The sequence below is a fragment of the Mustela erminea genome, chromosome 5, assembly GCF_009829155.1.
Source record: "Mustela erminea isolate mMusErm1 chromosome 5, mMusErm1.Pri, whole genome shotgun sequence".
Classification (NCBI taxonomy): Eukaryota; Metazoa; Chordata; class Mammalia; order Carnivora; family Mustelidae; genus Mustela; species Mustela erminea.
Genome location: NC_045618.1, coordinates 103,481,433 through 103,496,165, shown reverse-complemented (window position 1 = coordinate 103,496,165; position 14,733 = coordinate 103,481,433). Strand labels below are relative to the sequence as shown.

At 38.9% G+C, this 14,733-nt stretch overlaps 1 protein-coding gene across 1 annotated transcript in view; it reads right to left on the bottom strand.

Annotated features, from left to right (window-relative positions):
- The window catches only part of FBXO34 (F-box protein 34), a 135,066-nt gene extending 122,161 nt beyond the window's left edge, over positions 1 to 12,905 (bottom strand). The window contains exon 1 of the mRNA XM_032344290.1: positions 12,850 to 12,905. The gene's annotated coding sequence lies outside the window, so the exon portion shown is untranslated. The remainder of the gene's footprint in view (positions 1 to 12,849) is intronic.
- Between the last annotated feature and the right edge of the window lie 1,828 nt (positions 12,906 to 14,733).

Here is a 14,733-nt window from a genome sequence, read left to right as displayed (position 1 = left end):
TTTGACCCCAACAATGTCTGCTCCAAAGTGAGCAGAAAGAGGTATGATGGCCTTTTTAAAAATAACCTCTTCTGGGCTAAAAATAAATTATAGTATTAGCACACCCTGTCAAAAATGCAGTGACCTCATTTGAAGCAAGTTTGATGGGCAGATTCTCCTCTGTTCTTTATTAGCAACATTAATCAGAAGGCTGGCACAGTTTGTGAACAGCTTCTCATGGGAACTTTGCAAACCTTCCTATTGCAATAATGTGAAATTAACATCTCTTAGAAATATGCCTGCAGTTTCTTAGTTGAGAAGACTTAGTTGAGAACAACTGTTAACAGTCCATTTGTTATTGCTGCCTTTTATTTTTCTTTCTGGGAGACAAGAAAATATTTAAACCTTCGATGCATATGAGGAGTTTTCAGGTTTCTAGTCTCCAAAAACAAGCACATCACCTTCAAGGTAGTTGTTACCTCTGGGGAAAGATAGACAGGAATGGGATTAGTGGCAGTATAGAAGAAGCTGCAATTAATCTGTAACTTTTTTTAAAAGATTTTATTCATTTATTTGACACACAGAGACGACAAGAGAGGGAACACAAGCAGGAGCAAAGGGAGAGGGAGAAACAGGCTTCCCACTGAGCTGGGAGCCTGTTGGGGGATTTGATCCCAGGACCCTGGGATCATGACCTGGGCTGAAGACAGATGCTTAACAACTAAGCCACCCAGACATCCCTGCAACATACCTGATGCATTGGTCATCTGGATGGCTCCCTTCATGTTAGCAACGTGGTGACCATAACTTAAGGCAAGACTGAATGCTTCTCTTTTCCAGAAGCTTCTACATACTGGGGTCATCAATTCTAATTGGATTATATGCCCATCCTTTATTCAAGTATTGTCATTTTGGCAATTGACTTGGGGTCAATTCTACCCAAACCGTATAATACTGAAGGGGGTCTGGCTGAATTCCCCAAATAAAGAGGAATGCTGGTCAGCAAAGAGCAAGTACCCACTATTGCTGGGTAACGTTTTACCAAGTGCACATTATCTATCTATCTATCTATCTATCTATCTATCTATCTATCTATCATCTATCTATCTATCATCTATCCATCTATCTAATCTATCATCCCCTAGGGCCTAGACTTTGAGCTTCACAAAAAGGGACTATGTCTGTGTCATTCATTATTCTCTTCTCTGAGTCTAAGATGGTTTCCTGGCCCATGGTAGGTTGTCAGAATGTTTGAAAATAAAAACAAAACCAAGCAACCTGCCTTTCAACTTCACTCCTAATCATTGGCTACTAACTAGAAAAACATTAGCCACAGAATGAACATTTTCAGGTGTCTTTCACAGTATCTTTAACTAAAGTGATCAGAAGAAGGACTGATTCGGCGAGAGACACACAAGTTTTACGGGAAACACTGATGCCTCTTTTAAACATTTGCTGATGCTGTTTTTTGTTAATAGAAATTATGCAATATATCATGTGGATTCATTATTCCTAAACTACTGCAATAATGGGTAAACTCAGCAAATTTAATTACTCTGTTCTTCAAACAGGGGTTTAGGGTCAGACAAGTTTATTTTAATACTTCTTCCAAAAAATAAAAAAAATTAAAATTAATTCATCCAAAGAATAAAAAAGCCTTCTTCCTCCTCTTCCTTTGACCCTCTTCTGGATACTCCACTAAGAGAACAGCTTCTGCCTGAGCAATTGGCCACATAATTAGGGTTGCCAGACAAAATACAGGATGCTCAGTTACATGTAATTTCAGATAAACAATGAATTATTTTTCAGTCTAAGTATGTCCCAGATAGTGCATGGGACGAAATACCCCATGGGGATACATTTACACTGAAAGTCATTTGTTCTCAGAAATTCACAAACTAAGCATTCTATACTTTTATTTGCTATAGTTTCTTGTTTTTATTTGTTAAATCTGGTACCCCTACGCGTAATACCAAGTGCGGGTGACTACTTTAGTTTGCCAAAGGGTAAATCACTGGAATTCCTGGAGAATAAAATATCTGATAGCTCGATTTTCACTTTTTAATCTGCCTCTTTTACATTTAAAAAGCAATTACAAAGTAAACTCCTGTGTAAGTATCACCCAGGCGCCTGGGTGGCTCAGTGGGTTAAAGCCTCTGCCTTCGGCTCGGGTCATGATCCCAGGGTTCTGGGATCGAGCCCCGCATCGGGCTCTCTGTTCTGCAGGGAGCCTGCTTCCTCCTCTCTCTCTCTCTCTGCCTGCTTCTCTGCCTACTTGTGATCTCTGTCTGTCAAATAAATAAAATCTTAAAAAAAAAAAAAAAAAGAAATAGAACAGAACAATGCCAGTACCTTAGAAGCCATCTCTGTTCTTCTCCTCTTACGGCTTCCTTCTCCTGCCCCTCGAGGGAAACCATTATCCCTTTTATTATCAGTCTCTAGTGTTTCTTTAGGTTTGCTACCTTTGTATGCATCAATAAGCAATATATATTGACTGCTTTTGAACTTTATATAAAAATGTATGTATCCGTTATCTTTGTGACTTCTCTTAAGATTTTATATATTTATTTGAGAGAGCGAAAACACAAGCGAAGGGAGAGGGAGAAACAGACTCCCCACTAAGCAGGGAACCAAACATGGGACATGTGGGACTCGATCCCAGGGCCCTGGGATAATGACCTGAGCTGAAGGCAGACATTTAACCGACTGAGCCACCCAGGCAATGCTCTTTGTGATTTCTTTCACCCAACACCGTGCGTGTGAGATTTATCTATGCAGCTATGCTTAATCCTCCTTGCTAAATAATGTTTCAAAATGTGATTATGCCCACGAGTTATCCATCCATTGCACTGTTTTCTTTCTTTTTTTTTTTTTTAGATTTTATGTATTTATTTGACAGACAGAGATCACAAGCAGGCAGACAGGAAGGCAGAGAGAGAAAGGGGGAAGCAGGCTCCCTGCTGAGCAAAGAGCCCAATGTGGGGCTCAATCCCAGGACCCTGAGATCATGACCTGAGCCAAAGGCAGAGGCTTTAACCCACTGAGCCACCCAGGCACCCCTGTGCTATTTTCTTAATGGTGCTGTTTTCACTTAAATTAACAATCTTGGAATCCTTTAAATTTATTGTTATAAGTTAAAATAACTGTCACAAAATAGTTTTCTACTGGTTAGGGGAATTTCTCATACCGAGTACTCCCCTCTGAAATTTATTGTTGAGTTCAGTACTAGGGTGAAGTTGAAGATGACCTATGTAAAATGGTTGTCATTAATGGTCTCTTAAATTTTGTTTTAAGGTATAGATATAGGAAAATGCACTGACCTTAAATATAGTTTGAAAAACTAGTTTGATGAAAAAAATAGTTTGATGAATTTCTACATATGAATATACCTATGGAACCACTGTCCAGATCAAGGTAGAGAACATTTCCAGTAGCCTTTTTTTTTTTTTAAAGATTTTATTTATCCATTTGAGAGAGAGAGAGTGAGAGAGAGCATGAGAGAGGAGGTCAGAGGGAGAAGCAGACTCCCTGTGGAGCTGGGAGCCCAATGCGGGACTCCATCCCAGGACTCTGGGATCATGACCTGAGCTGAAGGCTCAACTGAGACACCCAGGTGCCCCTCCAGCAGCCTTTTAATAGGACTGTCTTACATTCCCACAAGGCAGCTGTCTGCCTAAGTTTTTGGACACAAGCCTAATACAAGCCTGCCTGATGTTGGTTTCCGGGCTTTTGGCTGCCACCATGTGGTGAGTCTGTTTACTGCTATTTGATTCTTTCAAACAAGGACTCAAGCAATTAGATTCCTAAAATGAAAAGTAATTACACAGATTCTGATGAGGCCAACCATTAAAGTAGGTGAGCTAATGTTTCTATTAAAGAAAAAAAAAAGATTCATCTTCAAAAAGGAGGATTTAATATCATATAGATAATGACATCATTTATAGCTAAACTGAGTATATAACTTTCTGCTTGAATATTTACCATATAAAGAAAAAAATGACTTACTACAAATACTTTTAGCCACTAGTTATGAAATGCCTTGAAGGTGGTAATGCGTAGAAAGGATGAGAATAAAATTACAACCCTCCTCCCTGACTCCCCCATCCCAGTCCTTCAAAGCACAACACTAGGATCCAAAGATGAGGAAGACGTGACCTCTTTGACCCTGGGTGTATCTAGAGAGGATTTTGCTGGCCTGATCTGATCATTTGTTTACAAGAGCCTGATCTGAGTTGGTCCCTGTCCTAGCATGAGGGAGAATGATCTCAGAGTCTTCTGTCTCCAGCCAGACCGTGTAGTCCTTTCCTGCTGACCCATGTCAGGCCTGACTCCTGTGCTCTGCCTCTTGCCAATTTCCATAAAGGGAAGTGACTATGGTCTGGAATGGAGCCTTCACTATCTCAGAGGAGTGCCTGTATCATTATACAGATGCCATGGCTGGACTTGGGCAATGATGCTGTACTGATTCTCCTGAACTTAGAATTTGTCACCTCGCTACCCTCATGTGGCCTGTGTATGTTTTTTGTCTTCCTTCTGGCCCTCTGTGTCTTTTCCCTTGTAAGGTCCAGCTGAAGGCTCTAGAATCCACTGCACCACTGTCTCTGAATCCCTAGAGCCCTCATTTTTGGTATCACTCATTTTAACACTTAATCACACACAGCCTGGGTCCTCTCAAGTGCCACTGGGAAATTGTGATCTAGAGATTAAGGATTTCTTGTCATAAGAAGTTTGTTTCTGGGGCAAATAAAAGTGTTATTTAAAAAAAAAAAAAAAAAGAATAGGGCACCTAGGTGACTAGTCGTTAAGTGTCTGCCTTTGGCTCAGGTTATGATCCCAGGGTCCTGGGATCCAGCCACACATTGGGCTCTCTGCTTGGAGGAAAACCTGCTTCTCCCTCTCCCTCTCCCACTCCCCCTGCTTGTGTTCCTTCTCTTGCTGTCTCTCTCTCTGTCAAATAAATAAAATCTTAAAAAAAAAGAATAAAATTACATGCAAGTAATTTATTCAAGCTCTTGAATTTAGTGATATATATTTTTATTATTGTACTATATTCTGACTACAAGTTGCTATAATTCCCTTTAAAATTATACCATTCTATCATGGCTACCTAACACTAACACCTTAAAATGTACGCTGAAATTTTTGAATGCTTGCTAGATACCCATCAGTCAAATGGGTCTTTTTAGTGTTTTAAATATTCAGGATGGGGGAAAAAACAGAAATCCAGCACTGAGATTTTTAGTAAATATTAAGGAAAAGTGTACAGATGATAAATTAAATGATTAAATAATTTCAGCATGCAAATGAAGGTTGAAGAATAAGAGAGGGAAGAAGAAAATAGATGGGCACTAAAAAGTGTTTTATTCCAATAAATGTGGAGATTAAGATTCTGTTACAAGAAAGATTTCATACCAAAGTATAGACTGTGACACGTGATTCCTCCTGCCCCCTCCCACAGCCCACTGAAATTCCAAAGACAAATCATTTTAAAAGCACAAAACCTGATCAGTAGAAAACAATTAGAGTATCATCAGTATATCAGAAATTTTGAGAACTACTTAGAAAATAGAAAGCAAATGGGTTTGAATTTCCTGAAAAAAAAATCAATAAATAAGAAATTGCATCTCAGGATACCATAGGCCAACCACTTCTTTCTAAAAAGCCTCAGACAAGATCCAGGGTCAGCATCAGCAAATTCAAAGAGAAAAGTTGGCTGTACAACAACTCTCAGTGTCATTTATTCAAGATGCTTCCTGGTGAGACTATTGGGGCCTGAGAGAAAAATCAAAGCCAGACTTGTAGTAACTTAAGAATTTGTGCCAGAGCACATGGGTGACTCAGTCTCAGTTAAGCATCTGACTTCAGCTCTGGTCATGATCCCAGGGTCCTAGGATCTAGTCCTGCTACAGGCTCCTTGCTCAGTAGAGCACTTGCTTCTTCCTCTGCTGGCTGCTCCCCCTGCTTGTGATCTCCCTCTCTTTATCTCTCTGACAAATAAGATCTTTTAAAAAAAAAAGAATTTGTGGGCACCTGAGTGGCTCAGTTGGTTGAGCAAATGCCTTCGGCTCAGGTCACGGTTCGGGGTCCCGGTATCGAGTCCCGCATCAGGCTCCCAGCTCCACAGGGAGTCTGCTTCTCCCTCTGACCTTCTCACCTCTCATGCTCTCTCTCACTATCTCTCTCTCAAATAAATAAATAAATAGATAAATCTTAAAAAAAAAAAAAGAATTTGTGCCAAAAAAGCATTAAACAAGATACTTTATAATACTTAATATATAAAAGCATTAAACAAGATACTTTATAATACTATAAACAAGATACTTTATAAACAAGATACTTTTTAATACTATATAATACTTTATATAAGATACAGGAAAGAAAATATTAAAGGCAGAATTCACAAGGAAAATATAAAATCTATGCACCAAATAACATAGCATCAATAGTCATAAGGCAAAAAAACTGTAGAAGATACAAGGAAACAATAGAAACACTAAAAGATACAGACTTCAATTCACTTCCCTTAATCTGTTAGAGCAAGTGGATAAAAAGTAAGAATATAGAAGAAAGTAGACTAATTACTTCAAAGGTCCAAAGGGAGTTTTTTTTTTTTTAACTTAGCCTTATTGCTGATTAAGCATGAGGGTAAAATAAAGACATCTGGGAATAAAACATTTACCATTCATACTCCCTACCTGAAAAAAATTACTACAGGAAGTACTTCAGCACAGAAATAGGAACCCAAGTCATCAGGTTATACAATAATGGTGACAACTAAATAGAATGGGGAAAAAATAAAGGGAAGATTTAAGCAGCAATTTTTTTTAAAACAAGATTTATTTATTTACTTGAGAAAGAGAAAGCAAGCAAGAGTGAGAGGGCAGAGGAGAGGGAGCAGCAGATTCTCTGCTGAGCAAGGAGCCTGATCCCCAGACTGGGAAATCATAACTGGAGCCAAAGGCAGATGCTTAACCAACTGGGTTACCCAGGCACACTTAAGCAACAAATTTTTAATGTCATAAGATTTGGTTTCTTTCTAAATTAGTCCAATCATAATATTTGCTTTATAGTAAATAATACTTATGTAATCATAATATCATACATGCGGTTTATTGGCTTCACTTTGGGGTATCAAATAATGCCCAAAGTGTAGGAGATTTCTATTACAGGGTAGCATGGAGGTCATAAACCTTGGCAATTTAAAAATTATGTGGCAGGATATAAACCTCAGCCAACAAATTCAAGTATGTAAGAAATATCACTTTATCTTCTACTCTTCAATTTAATGTCTGCCTCTGGGGAATAGTCCCTTTATCCCTCTACCTCTCTTCTAAGACCAGCTTGATGGGAAACATAAACACAAACATTATTGGGATTTCTCTGCCCTCCCTGGGTCCCAAAGCACACAGTTACCAAAACATCAGAGAGAAGGGGGGGCCTCCAGTCATCAGTAATCTGTGCTCAGTTCACTGAGAGCCTCAACAAATGATTGTTTCCACTGCAGCAGATCTCTGCTCTTTTGGGGTTCCACATGTGATATGGGAGTCCTAGCTGAGGTTGGGAAGCTTGTGCCAGTGTGCTTCCCAGATACCTGACACGGCTCCCTTTTGAGCTTGCCCCCCTTCAAAGGGCTTCACCATGCAGCACCATTGAGTCTCACACAGCTTCTCACCACCACCCTCATGAAATCTCCAGGAGAAGCCTCTCCCCGTCTCTTGCTTCTGTAAGGCATCACACTCCCTTTCTCCAACTCCAATGCAACTCAGTGAGTTTAGGCTTATGGAACACAAAAGCCAGGGAAAATTGTACAAGTTAATTCTGCTTTCCTTCCTGTCCAAAGTCTCCCCTGAAGGGATAGAATGCAGAGCCCTTTACTTGCTTGAATGGAGAAATGGAAAAGAGAAAATATTAATTAATAGTATACAATAATACTCAGACACATTAATAAAAGCTAAGAAAAATTAGGAGGTAGATAGAAGTAGAAAGATGGGTAATATTCTCATTTTTCATTATGGGTCTTCAAGCCACATTAAACTTGAGAAATCCAGAATTAAACATTTAAATGTGTTCTTAAAGTAAATAAGTAAATAAGGCAGCCACTAGAAGACATTTAGAAATATGAAAATATAAGCAATAAAATCCAGAGGTAGAAGAGTAGTTGGTTCATGACAAATTAATCTTTCATAACAGAATATCGATAGATCCTATGTAGATTTGATAAGACATGAAATTGATAAACTAAAAGCAGAAGCTATTAACAAGAGTGATTCCTAGGAAATGAATTAGGGACTCTGGTGGAGAGGGTAGAGTTGGGGAGAGGAGGGAGACTTTTTTTTTCATTTTAAGCTTTTTTATTCTAACTTCTTTATTATGTGCAGGCAATTCTTTTCTAACCAAAAAAAAAAAAAAACAGATTAATTAAAAATAAAGACATGAAGCTATTTTAAACACACTGTCTCATTAATATTTATGATATATTTAATAAAGAGCTCACACATTAAAATTTGCCTATGGACACTAGGCCTTTATTTTAAAAATTCGCTGGTTAATTCCTTCTCATAAACACCTGCTAAAAGTAATCCACACTATAAAACAAATCTTGTTTTTATATGGATGCACAAATAGTTTACCCAAAAAGAAACACTTAGAAAACAACTGGAAGGAAAAACACTAATAAAAATTAACAAGAGAACAAAGCAGTATTAATGAGTACACAGGCTCTCAAAAGAAGAAATCATGCAAACATTTCATTATCAGAGTCACAAAAAAATCATCCAGTAAAACTATTTCTAATAATCTATTCTAGCACTGTTAAATTAAACGACAGTTCCTATCTATACTCTCAATCAATATAAATTACATTATATATTTAGTCACGAAATCTCATGTGTATGTATAACACATACACATCGGTCCTGAATATGAGAAAGTTTATACTGAGTCACTAAGAAACTGGACTTCACACAGGTATCAGAGTACAAATTCCTTCAGGAACTGGGAAAATTCCTTTATTCCTAGCTCTCATTTTTAAAAAATATTTACTTACCCAAGGGATGCTAGTTATTGTCCAGAGAAATTTATCATCAGTTCCCTTTTAGATCACAAATTTCCATCTAACATATTAATTACAAACATTTTGCCACTCCATTGTTTTTCCTTTTGACTTTGTCTTCTTTTGTACAAATGTTTCTCACTTTACATAGACAGTATTTGAATTTTTCTATCTTGTCACAAACAATTTCCTTTAATGTTTCTGTAATTTCCAAATTCTTGAAGCCTTTGTTACTTAGTAAGCACCGCCATCTGGGATTCTCTCCTAAGAAATAATCAGAAACCGGGTCGCCTGGGTGGCTGAGTCAATTAAGCGAGTCCAACTCCTTTTTTTTTTTTTAAGATTTTATTTATTTATTTGACAGACAGAGATCACAAATAGGCAGAGAGGTAGGCAGAGAGAGAAGGGGAAGCAGGCTCCCATTCCAAATGCGGGGCTCGATCCAAGGACTCTGGGATCATGACCTGAGCCAAAGGCAGAGGCTTTAACCCACTGAGCCACCCAGGCACCCCACAAGTCCAACTCTTGCTTTTAACTGAGGTCAGGATTGAGCCCCATGCAGGACTCTGTGCTCAGGAGGGAGTCTGCTGGAGATTCTCTCTCTTCTTCTTCCTCTGTCCCTCCCCCTCCCCTGCACTCTTTCTCCTTTTCTCAAATAAATAAATAAATAAATAAATATATATATATTTTTTTTAAAGATCCCTTTCACACTGAAAGAGATCACACTCAGAAGGAGGTAGCAGTGGGGCCCACCTAGGTGGCTCAGTTGGCCAGAGGCTTACCTCTGACTCTTGGTTTCAGCTCAGGTCATGATCTCAGAGTTGGGAGATCAAGCCCCTCATTGAGCCCTGGACTGAGCTCTGTGTCAGGCTCCACAGTTAGCTAGGAGTCTGCTTGAGAGTCTGTCCCTCTGCCCCTTCCCCCCACAAAATGAATAAAATCTTAAAAAACAAAAAAAAAGAAGGAGGTGCCACTAGTGGGAAATGACAGATGGTGATGTAAATATATACATTTTGCTTTAACAGGTATTTTTACTTCCTTCAGTTTTTAAAAATAGTTTTTAAAAATTATGTTGCTCTTTCTCCCATTGTAAAGACGAGGCAAATAAAGAAAAAATGTTGAGATATAAAAGAAAAGCTTGAACAACACTTGACATTTTAAAAGGTGTTAATTGAAAGATTATGTATAATAGGGAAATTAAAAATAGCTTAGCTAGCTAATAAGAAGAGAATGATTAATTTGATATTTATAACGTATATAAAATATAATACATTATTCAGCAAGCATTTTCTTTTAAAGAAAGATGTGGGGTTTTTAAGATAGATGTGTTTTTTAAAAATAACTGAAGATTTTAACATTAAATTAGATCTTTAAGGACATATAATTAGATTGAACTATTTGCAGGAATTTTTAAGCTATAATTTATTGTACAAAAACTATCAATACAATATGGTAGGAATTAAAATACAAGAAAGCTCCACCCAATCTCACCATATTGCACAGTTCCACCCAGGATTTGTCAAAATATGTATGTAACTTTTAAATAATTGCAATCTGTCAACTCTGTATTTATATATTTTTACAGATAATTTTGCAGGTGTGTGCTTAGATTTTACAGAAAATTATGAGAAGGGGTTTCAATCACTTTGAAATGAGTTCAGAGCAGCATAAAAAATGAAGTCTTGTCACTTTATATAGAACATCTGCATAATAAAAATGTCAATCAATATTTCTTACATTTCTGCTATGTTTTCTAAGACTAGTTCTGAGGGAAGAATCAACAGCCTTTAATGATCGGTGAAAGAAAGCAGCCATAAGTGGAGGAGAAAAGACATCTGAATGAGTTTGACTTTCTTTAAATTTCAAAATGGACTTAGGGGGTTGGGGGGGGGATATGCTGCTCCAAAGCTTACAGTGCTGTGGATTGAGGAAAATCTTACCCACTTTACCACAAGTGAGACTGATTGGAAAACAGCTTCAATGCTTGTTTTCTAGAAAGCTCTATCAGTTTATAGTTGTCACCAATTAACAGTAAATTTTCCCATTTTCACTAACTTTTTTTTTAGATTTTATTTATTTATTTGACAGAGATCACAAGTAGGCAGAGAGGCAGGCAGAGAAAGAGAGAGGGAAGCAGGCTCCCCACTGAGCAGAGAGCTTGATGCGGGGCTCAATCCCAGGACCTTGGAATCATGACCTGAGCCGAAGGCAGAGGCTTTTACCCACTGAGCCACCCAGGCGCCCCCATTTTCACTAACTTTTGACAGCATTATCTCTTTGCTCTTCATTTCTCAATACTTTAATCAGATATGCACATAGTTTCTGTTGGTAGATCCAAGGATATTGTTATTATATTTGTCAAATCCTTTAATCTATCTTAAAATTCCATGAGGAAAGTATTGTTATCAAAGGGAAGCTGAGGAAGAAGTAAATCTCTTGACTGAGGCCATATGTAGCCTTGTACCTATGGATTGAAAAAGTGGCAGAACCGGAATTTAAACCCATGTCTCTATGAGGCCAAAGCCCACTCTCTTTTTACTACTATCCTATTCTCATTGTGGTAGCCTGTTAATCCAAGGCTTGGTTTACAGGGACTCTGGAGCCACTAAACATTAAAAGTTTATTAGGCATATAAAATAAAAGCATCTTTAAAACAAGGGAAAGCAGGGGCACCTGGGTAGCTTAGTTGGTTAAGCATCCAACTCTTGATTTCAGCTCAGGTCCTAATAACGGGTCCTATGAGTGAACCCTGCATCAGGCTCCACGCTCACTGGGGCGTCTGCTTGAGGATTCTCTTTCCCACTCCCTCTGTCCCTTCCTCCTGCTGGTGCATGCTCGCTCTCTCTCTCTTTCTCTCTCTCATTCTGTCTCAAATGAATCTTTAAAAATTAAAAATAAAACACGCAAAGGCAGAACAAATTTCTGAAAAGGAGAATCTTTTTTATCAGCAATTCCTTCATCTTTTGATTCCAAAGGAAAGTTTAGAGCTCCTTTTACCTTCCTTTAGCTTTAACTGTTTAGGAAAATTGATTAATTAATGAATTAAGTTCCATACACACACACACACACACACACACACACACACACACACCCATTTCCTGCTTTGCCAGAAACCGGGCTGGTCCAGAGAACACAGAAATGCCCACAGGATTCTGTCCTCCTGCTAACTTTCCCCTTTGTGGGCAGCTAATGGTAATTACCATTTTAAAGTGTTCACTGTGCCAGCTGCAATTTAAGTAGGGTATTTCCTTAAATTCTTACCACCTTATGAAATAGATTTTTTTAAAAAGGTCATTTATTTATTTGAGAGAGCAAGAGAGAGAATGAGCAGGGGGGGAGAGAGAGGCAGAGGGAGAAGCAGACTCCCCACTAAACAGGGAGCCAGATGCAGGACTCAGTCCCCGGACCCTGGGATCATGACATGAGCTAAAGGCAGACGCTTAACAGACTGAGCTCCCCAGGCGCCCCTGAAATAGATGTTTTGATGTTTTGATGTTTAATGAAGTCTAAAAATAGAAATTGAGTAGCTCCAGGCCTAGAACCCAGGTTGGTTAGACTCTACAACTGCTTTCCACTGTTTACATTTCAAATTTTTCTGGAATCAATGAATAATTCCTCTTTCTCCTTTTTGGTAATCCAATTTCAAGATTTTAAGACTTCATTTCAGATGTCCCTAGATGAAGTCCATCAGATGAAGACCACCAGGAACACACTCGTAGTTAAAGTTGGGGCTACTTACCTGCTGCTGCAAGAGAGAGAGCGTAAGGTCTCTCCAGCACCCTGGATGTCTGGGCATCAGAGACTTGAAAGGGACTTACCTCAAAGTTGGAGCCTGTGCCGAAGGATTCTGAAAAGGGCCTGGGACAAGTGGGGATCGGCTCTGAAATGGTGATGTCATGAAGCAGGAGCAGTTTAGCAACTGAGGTTTCTTTGCAGTTTTTGTTCTGGAGGCAACAGGAACAGAGCAGAACAACAGATATCACTGATAAAGGTGGGGGAAGAAGAAAAGAAAAGTCAGTAATCATTCCAAAGGACAGGGTCTGTATAGCCAGGGGAGAAACATTGTTTACATGGCCTTGGCCTTACATTGGAAACATTTTAGAAGTTCTCCTAGGAATATTCTACTCTGATTACCTGTTTCCTTGGAAACTGCAGTTGAAGAACCTCTTATCTGAAGCTCTTGGTTAGAAATGGATTCTGTTTCCCTGTATTAAAGTAACCCACAGGGCTCAGACCTTCTGAGTAGGAATGAGACATTCCATTGTCACTGATATTTCAAATGGCAATGTTTCTCATAACGATGATAGCATTTCCCAACAGAGAGGTAATGCAAGCCACACAGGTGATTTAAAGTTTTCTAATAGCCACATTAAAAGAAAAATAAGTGAAATTCATTTTAGTAATGGGTTTTAACTCAATATATCCACAATTTGTCTAAAATATTTAAACACAGAATATAAAGAAATATTATATTATATATTTTATTTTTTTGGTAACATGGCTCCCAAATCCAGTACAGCGGATCTCAATTTGGACTTAGATTTTCATGGGAAAGCTTGATCTGTATTTAGAGATCATAAAATCTAGAGTTGCAAAGTATATCCACCTACCCAGGTTGTTACAAATATACCTAAAAGCTTCCCAACAACTGAATCAAATTTAAACTACTGGAGATTAAGTAAAATTAAAAAATTTTGTCCTTAGTCACCGTAGGTACATTTCAGGTGCTCAGTAGCCACAGGTGGTTGGTGGCAACCACTTTGGACAGCTCAGGTGTATGTATGCTTTTAGAGAATACATTTTCTCATCACCAAGCCCTTGACAATAACTAACAAAAGCAGATTTTACAGGTTCACCATTATCCTTAGTTCTTTTTTTCTCCTATTTTTAGAGGCCTCTTTTAGGCAATGAATTTGAACAATGGAGTCCTGAATAAAGTAGAAGTCAGCCCCCCACCCCTAGCCCCATACTCCCACAGTGTCCCCCCTCCTGTCGCCACCCCCCCCCCCATGACCACTGGGCTGAATCCAAACAGGCCCATTGGGGGGCAGTCCTAGCTGACCAATGGTCTACTTACACCAGATACAGGTACCAAAAAAGAAAAATTCCAAAGGTTCCCATACTCCCCCACCACCTCTTGACAGTGTCAACTTTGCTATCCTGCCTGCTGCTTCCTTAAGGTATTTTCAATAAACTTCCATCTCCTTTTGTTCTGCCTTGGGTGAATTCTTTCTCCTTCTGTGCTGCTGGCCTCCACTCCACCGTGTTGGAATGGAGTAGCTCCAGACCTAGGTTTGCCCTACATTTGGTGGCCCCCATCCCATCAGGAGACCCCACACTAATCCCTTCTTTTTTGTATTCACAAATGCTCTGCCACACTAAAGGAACTCAATTTTCTTAGATTCCAGTTTTTCTTTTCTGCTGCAGGGCAGGCTAGGTCACCTTAAATTTAATCTCAGGGCTCCTGATCAGCCCTGTTCCCTCCCCTTTGCAGGGATTCCCTCATCGTTGTTAACTAGGAGCATTATCTCTTACTTCTTCCAAGTGCGTCCCTAAGAGCATAAAGGAATTATGAAGTTTTTCAAAGCTCTTCCTGAAATTAGATGCCATTACAAGTAAGATACACTTTAGGTTCTTTGGGACAGAAATGATTAAAAGTGCCTTGAGTCAGCATTGAAGAGTTTTGCCAGACTGTGGGCAGC